Source organism: Peromyscus maniculatus, chromosome 17, assembly GCF_049852395.1.
Source record: "Peromyscus maniculatus bairdii isolate BWxNUB_F1_BW_parent chromosome 17, HU_Pman_BW_mat_3.1, whole genome shotgun sequence".
Classification (NCBI taxonomy): Eukaryota; Metazoa; Chordata; class Mammalia; order Rodentia; family Cricetidae; genus Peromyscus; species Peromyscus maniculatus.
Window position 1 is genome coordinate 17,270,751 of NC_134868.1, and position 23,760 is coordinate 17,294,510.

The following is a 23,760-nucleotide window of genomic DNA, read 5'->3' on the forward strand; positions in this document are numbered from 1 at the left end:
TCAAGATATGCATATCTAAAGTATTTTTTTATTGTTTGTTGCCTTCTTTTATTGAATGAGGTGTAATTACTAAGGAGCAAATGGCATTTATGGCTGTTTGCTTAATACAAATTCTACGAAGCCGGCCGCTTCTGTCACTTCTGTGATCTCCTAGAAGTCTGGACATCAATGCTCCATAGTTCTAAAATAATTTCCCTTCAAGTTGTTTATTGACATTTAAATTGTTACAAAGATGCATTCCATGAGAAAACTCTTTAGATGATAACTCAATAAAACAACACACCACATAGGAGCCTGAAAGCGCTGTTTTGGATTAGAAAATTCAGTTTTAGATTCATAGTTTCGATTTGCAATGAGAATGGATGACTCAGCCTGGAAGACTGTTCAGCTCAGCACAGCTGGGACTATGGTAGAAGTGACTGGCTTGCTTAGTGAAATATCAGAATCTTTCCTTGTCCAAGACTACAGTCTATTGCAGGAACAAGGATCATTCTTATCCATAAGACAGAAGTCAACGTTCATAAGAAACCAAGTAAATACATTAAGCAAATAATCGAATGACAGAACATCTAAGGGGTAGATTCATTTCAGGCAAGTAAGAAAGAATAGCAACCATTTAGTTTCTGTAGTGTGTTTCAATAGATGAAATGACTGACTTCTTTCTCCTAGATTTTTAGTTTGAAAAATAGCAAACTTTTAGGCACACTGATAGAACATACAAAGAATACCAAATACTTTGGGGCACCCTTTTTAAATATTTTGCTCCATTTATCTTCCCCCCTCTCTCTCTTCTTTAGGAGAGAGAGATTGAAGGAGAGAGAGGGAAGGGAGAGAGATATCTTTTTCTGCTGTCATATTTGAAGCTTCCCTGAAATTGATGTAATGAAGAGCACCCTGCTATAAAGCCATCACATTGCCATATCCCCAAGAAATTTATCATCTAATTACAGTTCTTCCTTGATGCTTTGTGGATTTATTTTTAAATTTAGAATCCAGTCAAGAATTACATAATATATAGAATTATACATTTATATGAGTCTTTTGACTATTTTAATCTGAACTAAGTTGTCACCTTGATAAAATGAGAATATGCATTCCAAAAATTAGTCCTGAGACTCGTCAACTAATACTGGCAGTGGATAATTATGAAAGCAACTTTTAAGACATGTCCGTATCCCTTGCCCCCCAAAAATATATTTTATCATATCACCTGGAACACTCCAACTCAACTAATCTCAAGTGATGTGAAGCAAATAAATAAATAAATAAATAAGAAATAAGAACAGCATATTTGAAACTAACTTGGAGCTTAAGGCAACAGGCCCCATATATCAAGTTTTGTACTTAAAACTCAACCCCCAAGTAAACCGGTGATTAGGTTCCTGTGTGTAGCTCACAGTTAACAGTAGAACTATTGAAACAGAAGAGTCAGCCAAGCACGTACTATTTATTCTGATTGGCTCCTCATTGCTCAAACCCTCTCTGCCTTTCTTTCTCCCTGACAGTCATTTCTGTAACAATTTGAACACATTCCAGCAGAAGTTTCGTAGATATCATTAATGAGTGGTTATATTAAATTTATATTCCTTCGCAGAATATTTCCCTTCCTCCCAGTTGTCAGATTTTAAGAAAAGTGTATGTTTGTTGAAAATTAACTCACTGCTTGCAAGAAAACCTTCACATTACTAGAAATGTGGTGCTAACGCTCTACCAAACCCTCACATTATAATCTTACAGATTTAATGTTTCACGTTCAGATGTGTCCATAACGCATACATCTCAATTTTGGATGATAAAATGATGATTCATTTATTAACATTCAACAGACACGTCAATACTTCTCCATAACTAAATACATATGTATATATAATGAATCTACTGAATTTATTTTCTAAATCTTGTAACACATAGATTAAATGTTTTGTTTCACTTAAAATACAATTTTTCCTTAAGAGGGACAATTGTGTTGAAAGAGAAGTAATGGAAATATCACTATTTTCCTGCTTCTAATTTCTCCATGAAACTCATGAAGTCAATCAGAATAAACTATTTCAATGTAAGGGTAACAAAGACCAAAGCTTGTCCAGTAAGGGGATTTCTATTGCCACCTAGTGTCTAACTTTATAATGGACTGTTTCTGAACATGACAACAGTCCTGCAAACTGAAACAGACTCTTTGAAAGAAAAAAGTAACACTTTTCAAATGAAGCCATTTCTTAGTTCTTTCATTAGAAACATCCAACAACCACCAATTTCTCTATGAATCAGTAGGAATGTGAAAATATTTTTTAAATTTATTTCAACAGTGTGCTTGCTCTCTCTCTCTCTCTCTCTCTCTCTCTCTCTCTCTCTCTCTCTCTCATGTGTGTGTGTGTGTAGCTGCATGTGAAGGTATGTGTACAAGTGCATGCATGTATGTATATGTGGAAGCCAAAGAACAACCTAAACAGTCATTCTTCATATGGCTTCTACCTTTCTTCTTTTCTTTTTTGAAAAAGTACCTGTCATCAGCCTGAAACTCAACAGTAGGCCATGGATCTGCCTCTCTCGGCCTCCCCACACTTGGATTATAAGCATGTGCCACTGTGCCTAGCATTTCATGTTTTAGCATGGGTTCTGAGCATCAAACTCAGGGCCCTATGTTTATACAGCATGTACTTATTGACTAAGATATATCCATAGTCATCAAAATTAACATTTTATTATTTTGAATCAGCATAAAGATCCCTAAGATATAATATTAAAATGAAATTTTAATATATACCAAGATTGTACCATGATTAACACTGACTTTACTCATTTTCTAAATTTATTTCTTATAAAAACAATTTACTTTGGATAACACACTTCGTGTACCCAAGGCTTTCTTTGCTTGATGATTAGAGTCTAATTTTAGAAACTTAATTGTTTGTGTACCATCGTGCAGACAACTCAGTTTTCTGCCCAGCAGCCTGAATGTCCCACAACTCACTGATGTGAGAAACGTTATTTCAGTAGTTCTAGCAGCACCATGAAAACACCCGCAGTGAATGTTTCTGGAAATAGACCTCAGCGTGGGAACAATCTGATTCAACAAACATTTGAGTAATCACTTGTTTTCCATGTCATGAGCATAACATAGCAATGCGGATTACAACTCTCTTTGAGTGGTGTCATTTAGTGATCTACTGGCCTACAATACGATGGTCAAATTCAACTTCTTTCTTTATAAATAGATGTCAACAGTTGGGACAGAAATGTCATACTCTAATGTCCTCATAAAGATCAAGCTTTGTTTTAAAATCAAGTTGGGCAGTTTTGCCCTTCTAGACAAAAGTCTTGTAGGAGGCATGCTGGAAGAGCATGTAGGCATGATAACCATTCTTCTCTGAAAATAAACTGCCCAATTTGCCTTTGGCAAATGGTCAACAAGACTTATCTGCTTGTGAAGTTCTCCATCACATTCATGGTTACCCCATTTAGTTTTGACTTTCCATAGTGTAACAAGTTCCGTGTAATGGGAAATAGTAAGACACATATAAACATGTGGAAAATAGTAAGACACATATGAACATGAATAATTTTACATCTCTGTAAATGAGGACAACCTGTCTCTCAACTCTGTTCTGTAAGTTATACCACATAAGACCATGAACCTCTAAAAACATAAAAGTTGCTATTTATTGTTTAGACTGACTTGCAATTCTAAAAGCCATATATTTTGTCATGTGATATTTTTCCATGGAAGGCATGGCCTTAGGCTGTGACCATCTTAGTTATCAATATATACCAAAGCTTGAGTCACTGTTGTCTTCTCCACAGGTGGCCGTACGACCAAATGCATTGATAAACATACAACAATAATGTCAACAGTGCATTTAATAAAAGTAAAAATGTTAATTAAAATTATAACATGGCAATAAGATGGACTGACTGATTTTTATAAATGTAGTAGTAGAAAAATAAAATAGTTACTGAATGACGAAAGAGGAAAAAAAAGTGAACAGTGTAATTTTTCTTACAAAAGAGGGAAAAGAAAAAGGTGCCACGTGCCTGTAATTCCCACACTCTTGAAGCAGAGGCAGGAGGACCAGGAGTTCAACAGCCATCCTTGGCTACATAGCAAGCTTGAGGCAAGCTTAAAACACGTGTATAATAAAGATATTTTAGTAATAATTAAACAAAACACATTCCTAAAAATTGTGATTTTTAGTTTCTTTTGTTAATAAACAGCTCTTCTTCAAGTTCCTTAATCTTCTGCTAGCTACTCCACATACACATAGTCCCCTACAATAACTAATTTAAAATGTCACCTGAAGTTTCCAGTATCCCAAACCATAAAGAAAACATATATTCATTTCGTAAGTTCTCTCAAGGTCCTAATTTTTAACCTTGAAGTCACATAAAGAGGACAAATTATGTCACCATCAGTTTGAACTAACGTAAAAAAATTCTAGAATAAGGATTTAAATAATAGAGTTCTATCTTCTTACAGTTTTGCAGGCTGAAATTGGGGTGCCAGCACTGCTGGGTTCTGGTGAAGGCTGTCTTCTAGGGCCTCACACGCTGGAAAGAAGGTAAGAGAGCGGGCATCTGTCCTGTAAGTCAGCAATTCTGTTCATGAGAGAGTCAGTCTCACAATTTAATTACTCCCCAAAGGTTCCCCTCTTGATGCTATCACACGGGGGCTTGGGGTTCCCCAATTTGAATTTGTAGGTTGGGAAAAATATTCAGTCCACTACTTGTCTCTAGAATGAATCTGTCCAGGTCAAAAATACCGCCGGTAGGGGTGAGAATGACTGGAGCAGTCTGCGTTCTTCTTTATAACTTTGCCCAACCTCATCAAAGAGGCATAAAGGATGTTTGGAGCCAGATAGAAAGGTGTTGTTTCATTTTCTTCATATTCATTTTTCATTATCATTTTAAGACCTATTTTTAAATACACGTGTGTGGGTGGAGGGGGCTATGTATAGTTGAGTGTAGTTGTTCAGGGAGGCCGGAAGAGAGCGTTGGATCCTCTGGAATTGGAGTCCACCAGCAGTTATAGGCTATCCCATGTGGGTGCTGGGAACTGACCTCGGGTCCTCCTAGTCATTATCATCTCTCCAGTCCCTATTTCTCTTTATTCCTGAACATTCTATACATCATATAATGAAATATATCATACCCACACCTCAGCTCTTACACTATTTCTCTCTCCCCTTCTACAGTGTTACCTGAGACTGCTCAGCCCTAAAAGGAACATCTGTTTATTCCACATTTTATGTTGCCTAGCTATGTATGATTATAGCCGTATGATTCCCCCATGTTTTTATAAGTGGAACTAGTCAGTCTCCTGTCTGTGCTTCTAGGAAATCCTAATAAGCTACAACTATTCAAAAGCAGTGAGACTAATGCCCCAGCAATGGTGATCATACCTGTGTCTCTTATCCAGCATTGATTCGTATACCACTACCCTGCAGTGGTGATATGCAGTGATACCTGCAGAGGTTTAACAAATACCAGCCAAGTAGATGAGATTTAAAAAAGAAACCTGGCAACTTTAATAACTATTTTAGGAGACCAAAATTCTAACAAAGTATTTCAGAATAAATACACTTGTCAGAAGCTGCAAACATGTTATTAAAACACTCTGTGTTCACTAAGATCGATGCATGCTCCATGTGAAGACATGTCGAAAAGTAAGTGTTGCACAGGAAAAGCATCAAGTTGCAAAGACTGGGCAAATGAACATTTCATGAAAGCAAAAGAAATACAGGATTAGACGTTATTATGTCAAAATCAGACACAGAGTTCCGAGGACGGAGAGGTGGTGTGATACTAGTCCCGTGCATGAGATGTAATAGGATTGAAACTGACCTTGCAGAGATATTATGTCATGGACCAGTGGGATGAAGAAGTCAGAACAGACAAACAGCTGTAACTGAGGATGAATTTGAAAATATTTTCAGTTCCAGAAATTGACTGACGACATCCACCCTCTGTAAACCAACAAAAACACCTGAGTTCCTTCTGTCTGAAAGATTGTGGGGAAGAAGTGGAAAGGAAGAATGTGTTTGAAGGAGGAATTCATATTTACTGTCTCCAAAGCACCAGGCTTTGAAATAGTCACTTTTCTCTAGAATTCATAATTAAGAAGTCTTAAAAGTAACAAGAGAAATGCAAAGTGCTCCTAAGTGAACCCGTAACCACAGTACAAGGTAAAGATGATTCTTGTCATGGGAGAGTTCTAACCTCAGACATATCCCAAGCATAGACACTACTCTAGCTAGGGCTAATTCTGAATGAAAAGGCACGACTGTCAGGTTTGAAGCTTGTGTGAAATTAGAAATGCAAAAAAACAAACAACAAAAGTTAGAACTTGCCGGGCAGTGGTGGCGCACGCCTTTAATCCCAGCACTCGGGAGGCAGAGGCAGGCGGATCTCTGTGAGTTCGAGGCCAGCCTGGGCTACCAAGTGAGTCCCAGGAAAGGCGCAAAGCTACACAGAGAAACCCTGTCTCGAAAAACCAAAAAAAAAAAAAAAAAAAAAAAAAAAAAAAAAAAAAAAAAAAGTTAGAACTGAGTAATCAACTAGAATTAGGCCATGGATTGCAGTAGGGATTAAATACAAAATAATAAACTTAAATTGTATTCCACAGACGGTAACACCAGGGAATAAATGCAGAGGAATGGTGATATGAAAGTCACATTTTCCCTATGGTAGTTTTTTCTGAGATGGTGAATAAATCTGTATGAGAGCCTTCATATAAACAGGACAGGAGATTAGCTGAAGGGTAGGAAACTGAGTGTGAGCTGAGGGAAGAGCCTTGATGTGAGCTGCTGGAATTGTAGAGTTCTGCTTTGAGCGCCACTAAAGTCACTGACTAGATGTTAAGTGTAGGGACTATTTTGCCTCTGACATTTATTCTTTTCATTTGTGAAGAGATAAAACTAAGCAAAGTCCTTTTTCAAATTTATCATTCTTATTTGATTTGAGCATTCTACTTCAAAACAACTATATTATGTTCTTCTTGATATTTCTGGCCAGCAAATACTTACTAAAGTAAATGCTAACAGCCCCTAAATGAACTTTTTATTAGATAGACTTCCAATTAGAAAATTCTTTGTGATACTTACTCATTGCCAGTAAGTAATCTGTTTGCCTCTTATTTGTCTCTAGGTTTTTGTTATCTTAAAATATAGTACTATAAACAGCCCTCTTTTCCACTAGATTGAGAAAAATACTGTGTGAGATATACTCTACTAATAAATCTTCAAATTATTTAACTTTATTAATATTTTGATAATCTAAATGAGTTTTCATAAAAGCCTTAAGCTCAAAATACCTGAAAGATCATCTAATTCAATTCTGAGTATAAACTCAGAAATCAAAACCTTCAAATATACATATATTATGTCAGTCTTATAAACAGAAATAGCAACAAAATGGAACTCAACTGAAAGGTCTTTGATTGCTAGACAGGCTGGCTCAGTTGTCTGATCAAACTGTCTCTCTATAATACATGTAGCATTTTTTTAAAATGGCTATGAGCATAGATGACTCAGTAGTTAAGAGCACTGGGTGCTCAGCCAGAGGACCTAGGTTCAGTTCCCAACATCCACTTCGTAGTTTACAATCATGGGTAACTCCAATGTTGGGGCACCCAACACTCTTTCCTAGCCTCTGCAGGCACTGCCCATAGCATGGTGTACAACCATACATGCAGGCAAAACACTCATGGACTTAAACTAATAAAAATACTTTTTAGAAAACTAGTTCACTGCATAAAACTCTTTAAAGAGTTTGGATTGGCTCTGTTGCTTAAATAAAGCTGATTGAATTTGTTCACTGGTCTTGCCACTTGCAGCCATAAGCAAGTAACTTACACTCCATTAAGCTCAGTTTCCTTCTTGACAAATAGTGAAAATGTTTCTTTTAAAGTTGCTGGAGGATTAAAAGAGGAAGTATAAGTATGGGAGTTTGAATAAGAAAGGTTCCTTTATGCACATATATTTGAATGCTTCATCACCTGGGAGTGGAACTCTTTGATAAGATTAGAAGGATTAGCAGGTTTGACCTTTTTGGAGTAGATGTGTCCTGTTGTTGGAGGTGTTGGAGTCTACTGAGGGTCGACTTCGAATTTCAAAAGTCCATGCCAGTCAGCCCCACCCCCACCTCTCTCTCTCTCTCTCTCTCTCTCTCTCTCTCTCTCTCTCTCTCTCTCTCTCTCTCTCTCTCTCTCTCTCTCTCTGCATGCTCCCTGCCATGATGATAATTGACTAAGCCTCTGAAACTGTAAACAAGCTCCCAGTCAAATGCTTTCTCCTGTAAGAGTTGTCTTGGTCATGGTGTCTCTTCATAGCAATAGAACAGTGACTAAGACATATAAGTACAGGGTATGATACAGGGTCTGATGCAGTCCACTGGGTTTCCTTCCCTTATTTCCATATCATTTCCTAAGAATATTTGATATGTATTTAGTTCTTCAAAATTGTACCATTCCATATTCTGATTTACGGTAAATGCTTCTCTCTAATAAATGATTTTTCATGTTCACTATGCTTTATTGCAATACTTTCCATAGTGGCATTATTAATATAATTTACAGAAAAAAATGAATAAATCAGTTAACAGAGAAATGTGTGAATGAAACAAGTAAATGACTAGGTTTTAACTAAGACAGAAATTTCTTGGGATTCTGGAAGTCTCCGATGTGTTCTCAAAAATATGGAATTAGAACTTGGATGGAATAAATTCATGGGACACCTCAGTATATTCTAAGAAAATACTTGTACAAAATTTGTATGAATGTATATCTCCATAAGATAAATTGGTTCATAGTTTACATTATATAATGAAAAGGTTCTGTGGTTCCCAAAGTATTAAGAGCCACTGCCACAAACCTGACTCCAGCCTCATAGTGCACACTTTCTCAGAAAGTATTACTAACACAGTATTCTTCAATGAAAGTCATGTCTTATTTACAATATGAATCCACAACTATTAATTGTCTATAAAATAGCTGACAGATCAGGATCTGCCTGGGAAATGACATTTACACATCTTAGAACTTTATTGTATTGCGGAAAGAAATCTCCATTTTGTAAATACAATAATTTTCCTTCTATTTGTAATCCCTCATTTTCCTGTAAGTGTGAAATATACTCTTCATTTGCTTCATTAGCAACACTTAACATGCTATTTTCCTGCTTTAATTATTTTCTAAGTGGTTTTTTTCCACCATTAAATTTTTTGTAAAAACCAGCTTTTGTAAGAATGAAATATTATTAATGTTACAAGCAGACTTTGTCAGACTTGAATACAGCACCATACCGGTACAGAATAAGGCTCTGGACATAGACAAACCTGAGTTTTCATGATAATTTCACCCTCCCTGTTGAGACTGGCTGAGTCATTATGATCTGCTGGTCTTTAGAAAGTTCCTTAGCATCTCTCAACATATCTGTAGAATAGGATTAATAACTGACTCTGAGCAAATGTTCAAAGTATAAGTGAGCCTATCAAGTCTAAATCACGTGGTGATTAGTTCTGCTGCTGCAGAATAATACTATGGATGCTGAGAGTCCTCTGTGAAATGTAAAATCCTCAGAGGAGCTGACATTGTTCCCTTTTTTTCAGTAAGATCATCATGGATTTCTTCAGGAAAGCATTGCTTTCATTCTTTCTAACTAATTGCGATAAAGCTGATTCTTCTGCCTATTCCAAGAGTGAATTTGAGCCAACTTTTGTAAACAGTGTTAGAAAGCCTCTGTGAATTATATTTATGTTGCTTGCAACCAAAAGAATACATCCATTGCCATAGCCCAAATTCATGTTCCTTCTTTGTCTCTTTGCCTTTTCCATCTCGTTACCATTAACCAATCCCATCATTTAACATTGGTACAATGTTTCGTGATGTACATTTCAAGTTGGGATATTTCCATGAACATGGAACAGGAAAACGCATCCTCATTTTTATAATATTTATGTAGTGATTTCTAATTTACAAAGCACGTTCAATGAGAAATCTCTACATTGTACTTTTCCCCTTCTACATACCAGATTTTTCTTATAACCAGCTAACAATTATTGGAAACAGCTCAAGAGGACATGCGTAACAGAAGGATGTGGTTATCATGGATTAAAAGCAGAAAAGTAGTCATTATGTTTAATAATTTTTGAGTGTTCACTAACCACCAAATTCTTCAGACTTATTATTCTCATTCACACTTCAAGCATTTTCTAAAAGTCGCTGTTATTAATCCCATTCTACAGATATGAGTCAAAGGCGAGAAGGGGCTCACCCCAAATCAGTAGAGCACCCCATCACTCAACCAAGATCATAACAGGGATGGAAACCCAATTTTGCCTAAGTCCAGAGCCAAATCATTTCCCCCTGTGTGAAACAGCTGGCCAGTCACAGAAAGAAACACTTCTTGCTCAATGAGCTTCTGAAAGCAACCCCTCAAGGGCAGTCATTTCCAAACTGGATGAAGGTTATGTGTTCCCACCACAGCATCCTTAACCCCAACACTGACTCCCATCAAGTAGGGTTTGGAGTGCTAAGAACTGAAAATAAGAAAAAGCATAGCTCTGTGACCTCTCTCTCTCTCTCTCTCTCTGTGTGTGTGTGTGTGTGTGTGTGTGTGTGTGTGTGTGTGTGTGTGTGTACATCTGTGGAGCACGTACACTTTGAGAAACATAATCCCGATCAAATGGATAAAGGCATTAGAATGAAAAAGGAAATCATTAAACTGAAGTGATGGGAACTGAAAAGGGTCAGAGGCGGAGGGAAATGGGGATGAACTGGGACTAGCTGAGGCTCCTGTTTTCTTCCCCGCAGGCTGCTGGTACAGATTTGGAAGTCAAAGGTGAGCCAAGGATTCCATGCAGACGACTCAGTCTCACATGTGGAAGTGAAATTCCAAGAAAGAGCATGCAAAAAAAATGCTTTGATAGATTTGCAAAGATATTAGCCAGTTACCCTCACTATAGACAAAAAAGATTTTAGGAATCGCATACCTGGCACAGTTTGCAGGTTTCGTTCTGTAGATCTTGAGGTCACTCTGGTGGGAGGAAACACACAAGGAGACGTCATCTTTGTGGCAAGATCTTGTCACTCTCTCCCTACAAAAACTTCATTCCTTGATCCACAAAAGACCATTATTATTATTACTAACTCCAAAAGCACAAACTTAGCATTTTTTAAAAGTGGTTGAAATGCTCTTCTGAATGCTGCACAAAGCCCCACCAAAACTGCTCCCTGAAAAGAGCGCTCATCAATTCACTCTCTAGGCGATAGTCTGAGTCCGATCCATTAAGTTATCGTCCTGAAGCAGGGAATTTATCATAATTTATTCTAGGATATTCTAAATTTACTCTGTTGATTGCCATTGTGTAAACAACGTCTGCAGTGAGCTGAAGCTGGGTGATTGAGTACTGGAACTGGTCTGCAGTTACCATGAGGCGTTTTGTGGTTGCTATCAGTACAAACTCCAGGGATGTCTAACAAGGGGATCAGTAGTTACAGAAAAAAAATGAGGCTATTTTTCTACTCAATGTTAATGGGCCACTTACTGGACTGTATCTCTTCAGCCAAGCAACGCTAATGCATAATGTTAAAGAATATTGAAAAGTGGTTTGTGTATTCAACAATACAGTCCTCATTTAGAAACATATACCCACACACATTTGTAGAGGTAAGTATTGAAAACTTGCCTTTAAAACATATTGAGTAAACACATACACACACACACACACACACACACACACACACACACACACACATCAGCAATGGTTAGCATTCTTATAACTCCAGTAGACATTGTCAAAATTGAAAGAACTCATTTATTCTTAGTTTTCTGGTTCCTACTAACAAGAAATAATAGGGATTTATTTGGTATGCACTGAGGATGCTGATCATTTATTAAAATTAGTGACAGCTGGCTATTCCTTTCCCTTAGTTATTGTTCTACACACCCACCCCCATGCTTTCTCTTGCCTCTTGTCAAGCCATATGATCATGGTAGCTATTCTGGTTATTTTTAACCTTTCACCTTTTAACATAGATATGGAACTGATTTTCTTGAGTCAATTTTAACTTTGAATTTTCCTGTATTTCAGGATAACTACAACAAAAATCTGGTTTGAATATTTTCCTTTTGCTTTTTTGTTGCCTGTTTCCCCCTCACACCTCCGCGGGGGGGGGGGGGGGGAATACAATTTTGCTTTTGTATTGTTTTTTTATAGATAGCTCTGAGCCAGTCTAGTTGGTTAACATGCTGATTTTTTTTCTAGTTGACAGTGACAAAAAGATAGAGTACTGTTTGTTCCCCTTTTACTCTGCCAATGGACTGACTGATCCAAACTTATAGTCCTTCTGAAAGCATCCAGAAAGAAACTCTCTTGCCTTCCTGCAGTCTTCAGAAGTATTCCCGCCAGTAAGAGTGCAAGCTAACCCAGCAACACTGTCCTAGGGTACCTAACTCTTCCTTTCCATCAGACATTCCACATAACTCTTTCATCCTTTCACACTTTTCTTTTGAGACCTACTGTCACAGTGTCATTGTGACCTAGTTATCTTCAATCTCCCCAAGCTTTGGTGTTGATGAGGACTTGATTTTTTTTTTTGCCCCCACATAAATTTACCTTTTATTTTGTGCTTTCCTACCAAATTTTCTTCTGTTTTTGCTCTTTCATAGTGGGGATATATAATGTAAAATATTTTTAATCTCATTGTCACTGCTACAAAAGTTTTTCTTTGCTTTTCTCTCCATTTCTTCTGATAGAAGACTATCATTATGAGGGAATGTAGAGTGTTATAGACCTACCAAAAAGCAGAGCAGTAGAACTCAAGAAGATAATACAGTTAAGTCACCAGAGATGCTGTTGAAAGCCAAATTATGATTGTTCTAATTTTCTACAAGTCCTAATATTTAGGATTATCCTACAATTCAGACATCTTTCTATCTTCTACCTAAATAAATTACATTTATTAAAATTTCTAAAAAATCTCACAACTATCCTTAGTCTCAAATTTTTAAAAATGCCCTTGATTATTTTTATCGTTTCCACTTCTTCCAATCGTAAACTGATCTATAAGTTCTCCAGGAAGATAGAAATATCTACAGCTTAAAGCGACTTGAGCAGACTCAGACTTGCACCATCAACACACATGGTAGTTTTGTTTTGTGAGGGAAGCATTCCCGATGAGTGTGGGTTGATCGGGAATCTGTCTTCTTAACCATATGTCCCAATAATTTCTTGCTAAAGATTTCACAGACAATTAATTCTGTGCTGTTTTGAGAGATGTTATTTTATTCAATTCATGAAATGAACACATTGGGAAGGAAGCAAATCCAACACTCTTTCTACTCACCCTATTCTCATCTAGTGTATGAAATCTTTTAAATCATCAGTCAAACCATCTTTAAGCTGGTTTACTTGTTTTTAAAAAGTCAGTAATCTGATTATTAATGCTAATAACATATTCAGATAAATAACTATTCTCCAAACAACACAAGAATGTAACATAATCATCTTAATTAGTTATAAATTATAAAAAAATAAAAAAATGAAGTTGCCTTAAACTCTTAAATAGACTAAAAGTAGAAAAGGTTCTAATAAGATCATTTAATGCTTCATGGAATTTTTGTGTATATTATGGAATATATGTGACTATTTGCCACTATAATCAGCAAATAAACTTCTAAACCCCTTCCCATTATAGAACAAAAAAAGTTGTTAAACTTTGAAATCATTCACTTTGCTCGTTATAATAGATATGTATAAATATGAAGTTAATGCAATTTAAATACGCAAGATATTCAAATATTATAATAATCATCTACTTGAAATAAAAATTTTCCATCATAGAAGACTTAGGATGGTAATTATTTAGTTGGAGATTTTATTGGCACCAGGCAATATTTAAGATAGAGGGTTTTTATGAGCATTTTTTCAATGCTATAAATGTGTATTTCCTTTAATTTATAGACCTTGATATTTAAATGAGAGATGTCATCTTAAATGCAACCTCCAAGCTGATAATTGAGAATTTAGTAATTCATCCTGACATTATAAAGGAGGAGCTTTCTATGGTAGACAAATACTTATCAAAGATATAAACAAGACCACAACTAAAATTAAGGGCCAGAGTTGAGGTGTAGTCTGGAAACCTAATATGTCAGAAACTTCTTAAAATACATACATACATAAAGGCAACCTAAGCAAAATCACCAAATAGCAGGAGAGACAGAGGCCAAACTGAACATCTATCTCCAAATGAGGCTTCCAGTACCGGGATTGGTTTACCTCTAATTGAGTTGCTGACCAAAGGGGGCCCTATGGATACTCCCAAACAACCCAGGTTCTTACCAAGAATATAGGTTGTTCTCCATAAACTGACAGCAAGGCCCTATTGCTGAAGACAATACCTGCACAGCTCATTGAACATAGAGAAGTTGAGCAAGTGCCTACCTAGAGCCTTCACATGCTAGTCTTTGGTACAAGAAGGTGTTCTGCACACTACCAAAGGGGAAACATAAATGCCAACCCAGCTATAAATGCTTACATCTACAGTGGTGTCCTGATCACATAATGTGCTAGTGCAATGGCGGCACAAAGCTGTGGGAGTAGCCAACCAGTATCTGATTTGACTTAAGGAGCACGCCATGAGGTAGAACCCATGGTGACCAAGACACTGAAACTAGGTAGCCAAGAGACCTAGCGAAGCAAAATACTACTCTTCTACTAAAGGAACATACCAATAAAATTACTCCTAATGGCATTCTGTTATACTCATAGATCAGTATATTACTCAGCCGTCATCACAGAAGCTTTCTCCTGCAGCAGATGGGAACAAATACAGAGGCCCACAGCCAGACAATATGCAGAGTAAGAGACCTTGAAACACTCAGTCCTAAATGGGATGTCTCCATCAAATCTCTCCCCTCAGGGCTCAGGGAACCCTGTAGAAGAGGAGGAAAAAAAAAAAACAAGGAGGAGGGAGGAGGAGGAAGAAGAAGGGGAAGGAGAAGGGAAAGGAGGAAAAGGAGGAGGAGAAGGAGGAAGAAGAGGAGGAGGAGGGAGAGGAGGAGGAGAAGGAGGAAGAAGAAGAGGAGGAGGAGGAAGAGGAGGAGGAAGAGGAGGAGGAAGAGGAGGAGGAAGAGGAGGAAGAGGAGGAGGAGGAGGAGGAGGAGGAGGAGGAGGAGGAGGAGGAGGAGGAGGAAGAGGTGAACACCAAGGAAACAAAGCCTTCTGAAGACAGGAGGCCTGATGCACATATGAACTCACAGAGACTGGGCAGTATGCACGGGTCTGCACTACATGGAGTCCTAGAGCTGAAAGGAAAGTGGACACATGCCCCCATCCATAAGCCAGAAACTCTTCAGTTTATAACCACTTACAAATGAAAATTTAGTTTTCTTCAATGGAGTCACACTCAGGTAACGTCTACTCTTATGCATAGGCTGTGTGCCCAGCAGTAGACCGCCAACAGAAAGGAGGTTCCATGTTTCATAACGTAGTGTTGGGGTTTTTTAATCATTTTTATTTTATATATACATATATATTTACAAACACGAATATATATACATAAACAGGTCCTTTTCATAGATATTATGGCTTCCATTTTTTGTGTTTTTATGGGATTCTTGAGTGTATAAACAATTGTGTCTCTGTCTCTATATATGTTTAATGTGCCTTTTCTTGAGCTTTTTTCCTTCTATTTGTTTTGTCTTGTTCTGATTTGATATTTTTTGTTTACTTTATGCTATTTTCTTTTATTTTATTATTATGCCTTAGATGCAAGAAAGCAAAAATCAAGATTTTGGAAAACATCACAAGAAAATATTTTTAAGACATAGCCAGACAGAGAAATTTTAATATATATGCAAAATATGAATCAATATTTTCTTTTCATTGCTATGTTCAAAAACTTGACACTGAAAGTGTCCTTAACCATCATGGTATACAATGACTACACACCAATAAAAAAAGGAGATAGATATGTTTAATATGATTATACATTGTATAAGGTATCAATACATTATGCAGTACCTAATATGTACTCTTTTTCTTTCTCTTCTTATAGGTTGCTAAAATAATTTTGGCTTAAAAAGTAGAATCATGGCATCCCAAATATTAAATGCTAAATGGATAATCAACTGTGATATATCCTAGAATTGAATGATATTCAGTGAATTAAAATGAACCATCTAATGATATATACAATGTGAATGGATTTTAAAAACATTGATCAGAGAAGCCATATATAAAAAAAAATCTATATATGTGCTTGTATTCATATGAAACAATAAAGACAAAAGTACCAAAATCAGTATCTGCCAGATTTAGAAAAAGCAAGGTTGCTGAGTGGTTTTAAAAGATCAAGATAAAATAAATATTGGGAATAAAGGCCTTGGTACCTGGACTATAATAGTGGTTGAATATGGATATACATGTAAATAAATATGTCTAAACTAATTGAATTGAATACTTAGAGTTAGTAGTTTTTCAATGAAAATTTTACCACACTAAAGCTTACTCTATTTTCAAGACATCTTAGAACATAATCTTTCCACAAATTATTTCCCAAACCAAACTTCCCACAGTTAAGTTTTTACGGGTTTCCAGAGACATTCCGAACAGTATGCATATCATCCCAAAGGTCACGTCCATTAAAGTTCTACTGCTGGATCCTAGTGCCGGATCTTTGGTGTAGTCAAGGACCCATCCCCTTGCAGTTAGCATACCCTAATGGTTTTACAGAAGGAGTACATCTGCTATAAAACATCAAAGATCGAGACAGAGGGCTAAGAAGAGAAGCATGAAGATGGTGGAATAAAAAACATCAATACTATTCTTGGCTCTCTGTCTTTTTCCTTTTTTCCCCCCATGTCTGTGTTGTCTCTCTGAGAATCCCGGGATGAGATCACTCTTCACATACGTTCCTACTTACTGGTTGGCCTTGGGTAGGTTTATCTGTCTCTAAGTAATTAGCTGGAATGCTGTGGTAATATTAAGGGATGTCAGAATTGTCAGTCTGAGCAGCATGTGGGAGGTCTTAAAGGGACCTCTATGATGTAGGAGCACTTTTCATTTCTTTTTATAAGGATTTTTTTTTTTTTCCTCTTCAAAAATCAGTCAACCTGCAGTCTGAAATCCACAGTTTCTCCGGGTTTGTCTGGAATGTTACAAAGAGATTTTACCCCACAAAAGGTTTTGACTGTTTTTTCCCCCTAACATCTTAGAAAAAGACCAACACATGGATGAAATATTGCACTTTGAGACAGATAAGTTTGGCAACACACACAAGCATTTGTTTGAAGCAAACCTCTTTCTCTATGCTCCTTATACCTTTGCGTTTGCGTCCTGCCTAAGCTCTACAAGTCAGAGCTACTGTTACCTGTTTGGGGAACAGCTTTGAAGAAGCCACTTCAAGATGGATGATACCAAGGTGGCGCTTCTGTGCTACATATTTATTCCATCATCTTTATTAAGTTACATTTTCCCACACCAAAACTTGGGCACTCTCCATCTGAGCAGAGCCCTAAACATCAAAAGAATCCTTGGCCTTTGCAGATTAAAGTGTCTTTTGTTGTAGGGGTTTTTTTCCAACTCTGATCCCACCTGAGTTTATTCATTAATTTTTATATATAACTACATTTCCCTCTTCCCTTTACTGACTCCAAGCCCCCCCACGTAGCCCTCCTTGCTCTCTCTCAAATTTGTGGCCTTATTTTTCATTAATTGTAATTGCATGCATATATATATATATATATATATATATATATATATATATATATATACTAAATATGACCTGCTCTGTCATAGTTTTTAACCAAATAATATATGACTTCCCTGGGTGTTTTTCCTTTCTGAGTTTTGAAAACAAAAAAGAAGCTATAAATTAACCTGGTTTGTTTGTACATTCACCCTTTTGTTCTATTTGTTTTGTTCTGCTTTTTAAACACGTTCTTTTACTTAGTCCAGGCTGGCCTTGAACTTCTTTTTATCTGGTCTCAGCAGCCCATGTGCTCGGTTACAGACATGTGTCACCATGCCTGAAATTTTTTAATTAATTAGTTCTCGTACTTTTAATTTTTTTGAGACAAGTTCTCTCTCTGTGTATTCCTATTTGTCCTGGAACTCACTATGTTGACCAGGCTGGACTCCCAAGGGCTGAGATTAAAAGCCTGTACCACCATGCCTGGCCATATTTTAACTTTCTTATTAAATGTTGTCAGTGACTGAGATTTGTGATTTGTTTAATTTTATGAGACAGGATCACAGTATGATCGGCTGACTAGTCTGGAACTTCCTATGTAGACCAGGCTGGCCCAGAGTTTAGAACATGCCTTCTGCCTCTGTCTCTCAAGTGTTGGGATTAAGGACATATGCTACCACATTCAGCCTCCTAATATTTCCTCTTTATACATTGTAGTCCAACTAAATAATACAGAAGGAGTGTTACTATTTTTAATGGTTTTTATTTTCAAGTTTATATATATTTTTACCCAAGCACTTTGCTACCTTCATTTCCTAAAAATTTGTTTGATTTTTATCACCTTTATGGAAATAATAATTTAAGTAACATAAGTTGCATTTTGGACAGGAAACCGCACATACGGGGGAAACCAATACTATGGCAACCACTTGGGTCTTTTAATTTAATTATATCATAATTTTAAAGAGCAAATTTATAGTTATACTGTCATGCACAATTTTATGATAAAAATAAGCCATTCAAGTTGCTCATATAATCAACTCAATGTCATTATTAAAATCTAGCATTTGAAATTCAGTGCATCGTTAATATCTGACATGTTGTCTCCTCACCACATTTTAGTAACTGTATTAATAGAAATTAGCTTTCAGTGCATTGTATAATAAGTGTAAACAAATCTTTCTATAGAAATATATATGTAGAGGAGAAGGAGACCTACACTCCTGCCCAGGGTAGCCTCTCCTGGGCCACAAGGAAAAAACATGGGTCCTAATATGGTGAGTAAATATATGGTGGGGTATATGAGCAAGAGATAGAATAATTCATGTACTGTGGAGAGAGACAGATCTGAAGAGGTGAAGGCAGTGAGGAGTGGGTTAAGTTGGGTAGTTAGCTTGCCACCTGCGGCCATGGTAACGTCTGTGCCTGAGCTGCTGCCAAGGCCCGTGTCTGGGTCCATAGTCCTCCCACAGCCACAGTCTATGATGATGCCCATGGCTCCTGTCACCACCAAAGGCCAAGAGGATAGGGTTGCACAGAGCTGTCCCTCCCCTCCCTGGCTGTAACACCAGGGAGACTTTGCCCTGCTCCTTACCATCTTCAGCACTCAGGAGAATGGCCCCTGCACCTCACCGGGGCAACACAATAGAGCTGGTCCTGGTGCTATCCGTGTGTAGAGACGGCCTGGAGGGCTTGAAAGCAGGAGAACTGCCCCGTCCCTGGCTCCTTGTGGTGGGGAGGGTGGGGGAGAGTCGGCAGGCCCAGAACCAGTCCTATGAGTTGGCCCACCCCAACACTCATCCCACCTATGATCTGCGGAGCACATGAAGGGTCAAGGTCTGCAGACCCAAAGCTGCAGGATCTCCACAACACAGGGCAACAACAGGATATCCAAGAAGAGCCCTAGTGAGGGCCCAGCATTGATAGTGCAGCAGAAACCAGAGGCCATAAATCAACGGTCTCGGACCAGACCAATGACTCTTTGCAATGAACACTTGCAAGTAAAGATAAATGGACTAAAGGGTGTGACTCACTGTGTCACATTATAGCTGCCACAATGAGTTTTTTTATTTTTCTTTTTTATTCTTTTCTCTTAAATTTTATTTTACTCTTTTTTTTTTGTTTGTTTTTGTTTTTGTTTTTTCAAGACAGGGTTTCTCTGTGTAGCTTTGCGCCTTTCCCTGGAACTCACTTGGTAGCCCAGGCTGGCCTCGAACTCACAGAGATCCGCCTGGCTCTGCCTCCTGAGTGCTGGGATTAAAGGCGTGCGCCACCAACGCTCGGCCTTTATTTTACTCTTGGGGGAAGATTACAAGGGCAGGGGGTGAATATGAAAGAATGGGGAGATGAGTTGGATCAAAACGTATGATGTCAAAGCCACAAAGAATAAATAAAAAGTTTAAAATAAATAAAAGTTAAAAATATATATTATTAAAATAAAGGATTGATTTCAATTGAGGAAGAAAAAAATCCATAAAATCCATATAAATGCTTTACCGTAATAGGTAAGCCATTGTTTTCTCATTCATGACAACCAAAAACATTGTTTTGATTTAAAACAAAAAAGACGCATAGTTATTTAGAAGTATAACTTTGAGAAGTGTCTCAAGGGTTAAGGGCACTTATTGCTCTTGTCAAGGACCTGAGTTCAGTTCCCATCACCCACATCTGATGAAGTACAACCATCTATAACACCAGCTCCAGAAATTTCAATACCTCCATGGGCACCTGCATTAACACACACACACACACACACACACACACACACACACACACACACACAGACACCATATATTGTATATATGACATAGAGAAATAAATTGAATTAGTCACATATAAAATTTTTTCAGCATAAGTATCTATTGACTGCTCAATAATTGTTTTGATAACGTTAATTCTGTTTTTTACAAGGTTTCACTTTAGATCATTAAATAAAATGCAAAACAAGTACCAGACACACGACTCAGTAGAAAATATTCTCAGTAACTATAAAAATGTCCACCTAAAAATTCTACAGTCAAATAGTAATTTAATCAAAAATTAAACACTCAATGGAATCTTTTAATACTGATGGAAATCTAGAAATTAAGTAGCTTCCTTTTGGTTGGGGAGAAGGCCAGAGGAGATGTACACAAGTAATATGTAATGTTTTAATTTACATTTGGTGGCAAAATGTTTGGTACATTAACAAAAACATCTTAAAGAAAGCTATCGTTTGAACTCAAAGCGTTCTTTTCTCCCTTAAATTGCTTTCACTTAATGTTAAGATTTTCTTCTTTTAAGAAGTCAAATGAGGAGCTATTGCAGCTGTGTTTTCTTTGAACATGGGAATGGCTTTTACAGTAGTTATAAGTTTGATTCTGTCCAGAGACAGACTCTCCCAAGGGAAGATTTATCAACCAAGTCGATGTCAAGTACAAATATTCACAAATAGTTGCTGAAATAGTTTTCTTTTTTATCAATAGTACAAAATGACATCTGCTGTGCCTTTTCCAGTAACAGGAGAGGGGACGCATGATTTTAAACCTCATTTCTTTCCTGCATGTATCACTTCTTTGGCTTCTTAACTAAATCTCTCTTATTTAGTGATTTACTTTTATCATTTTTTAATTGTGTGTTAATGTGGTGGGGTCCATGCATGTGTGTGCAAGTGCTTATAGAGTATGAAAGAGGGTGTATTGTCGGATCCCCTGGAGCTGGAGTTACAATCTGTTGTGGGCTGCCCAACATCTGTATCCACATACATGTTATTATATTTCAGTAATGTGAAGAATATATTATTCTTCGGTAATTAGTAGATACAATTAGCATACTGTAGTAAAAAATTTTTGGCTTTTCTTTTTGCCACAGATAGAAACTATTATGAGATCCACAACTCATCAAAATAAGGGACTGTGGGGTGCTCAACCCCCAAATGATACATCTGCAATGCAACCCTAAACCCAAGGCTCAGAGACAATTGTGGAAGAGGGGATCCAGAAATTTTGAGACCCCTGGGCCCAGGGCTTCTGTTGCTAGACAGTGTACCTTAAGTATGACAGGGAAAACGCTCACATGAAATCTCACCAATATGATTGCCTAAGAAGACTTTCATAATGATAAACCCAGCTGACATGCCAACATAGACAGGGAGAATCCCACATGGTCTCTCTGATGGCTATTCTTTATTGTCAACTAAACTATGTCTAGAATTCACTAAAAGCCAAAAATGAAGGGACAGATCTGTGAGGGATTTTCGTTTAGTTTGAAGTGAAAAGGTGCGCTTCTAATCTGGATCTTTGCGACGGGAAGACACAACTTTAACCCAGATTTTATTTTTGTTTTTGAGGTGGGAAGACCCACCTCTAACTGGGGTCAGATCTTCTACTGGAAGCCTACATAAGGACATGGAAGAGGGAACTTTTGCTCTTAGCTTGCTTGCTCTAACCTTGCTAGCAAGTTGATTCCATCACATTAGAGCCCACTTCTTGGGAATTCCAGTGTATACTAAAGACCAGCTGAAACATCAGACCTTATGGACTGCATGACTAGTAGATTCTTGGACCTTCCCTTCATAGGCAGCCCTTGCTGAATTAGCTGGACCACAGCCTGTTCCACTTCTTTCTATATAGAGAGATTCATTTCATACGTTCTGTTACTCTCGAGAACTCTGACTCATGTATTTCCCTGTTATACTTAAGTCATATGCAGTCCCAACCACAGATGAGCTACAGGTTGTCAGTGGCTGTGGAAAGGATCAGTTTCCTCCAGGGAGAAGCTCCCATATATGATCTTGTTGCCAGTGATTAACCCTGAACACATACACCTACAAGCAACACTAAACGGTGTCAGCAGTATATATGAATAATTAAAGTAGACCATGCATTTGGAGGGACATAGAAGAGGTTTGAGGAGAAGAAGGGCATGTGGGAGTGATGCATACAATACTCATGCAAAGTTCTCAAAAAAAAAAAGAAAAGAAAGATTAAGTTAAGTAAAAATACTTTAATATAAATACTTAAATAGCAGCCTCGTAAAACCCACTGCAACATAGAACTTTCACAACCTTCAAGATATCCTGATGCACCTATAAACTATTCATGGCCATTATTCACAGGATTAGCAACAAACAATAATTTCCACAATATAAAGTAGCAACTATACCTGTATTTATTTGTATAACGGGTGTATTGACTATTCAAAGACTTTTTTAAGTATTGCTTAAAATAGGGCCATGGTTCGGGGAAATTCAAAGGAAAACCACTTTCCACGCAGGCAGCTAAGGAGGGAAAGAAGTTTAAACTATGTGCTGAGCACGGAGCCCTGGAAGTGTCTCTAGAAGCTTTAGCTTTTCACTTTTTGCATGCTAAACTTTCATTTCTCCTGCTGGTACAACCTTCCAAGACTGCCCTTATATTGTTTGTTTGACCCAGACTGTAACTAGAGGTTCTTGACTGGGTCCTTTCTCATTTACCATTTCATTCCCTCAGTAGGCTGAATTATGTCTTTCTTACACTCATATCTTGAAATCCTAACTCTTGATACCTCAGAATGTGACTGTACTTAGAGCAGAGTCTACTGGGTGCTAATGAAGTTAAATGAAATGAGCCCTAATTCAAGGACCAAGACAGAGAAAACACAAAAGAAGACAGCCATCCACAACCCAAGAAGAGGGGGCCCAGTGACATCTTAAACCAGGACTTCTAACTTCTAGAACTGTAAAAAGATACATTTCCATTGCATAAGCCACCCAGCTCAAGGTGATAGACTGAAGCATGTTTGGCAAGCTATCCCATCCCTTTAGCATCTAATGCCTTCAGTTGCCCAAGATAGCCAGGTTTTGATGTACCAGTGGGTCTCACAGTAGCCCCTCCAATTCCCCATATACCTGAATGAGGGCTGGTTACTAAGTAAAGGCAGAAAGTGAATCAAGACTATGAAGCTATCGTGCGGGAGATAAAGGATGAGGTAAAAATAGGAAACAAGTGTTGGAAAAATAATTCATCCTGAGAAATCAACCCTGTGCCAGGAGATGGTGTTTACATAGTTCTTGAGAAATGAAAGGGTGTTCTGCTTGTTAATGAGAAGGGTAA

At 37.5% G+C, this 23,760-nt stretch overlaps 1 long non-coding RNA gene across 1 annotated transcript in view; it reads right to left on the reverse strand.

Moving 5' to 3' along the window:
* The window catches only part of LOC143269102 (uncharacterized), a 34,634-nt gene extending 23,383 nt beyond the window's left edge, over positions 1–11,251 (reverse strand). The window contains exon 1 of the long non-coding RNA XR_013045460.1: positions 10,984–11,251. This is a non-coding gene — a long non-coding RNA (uncharacterized LOC143269102). The remainder of the gene's footprint in view (positions 1–10,983) is intronic.
* Between the last annotated feature and the right edge of the window lie 12,509 nt (positions 11,252–23,760).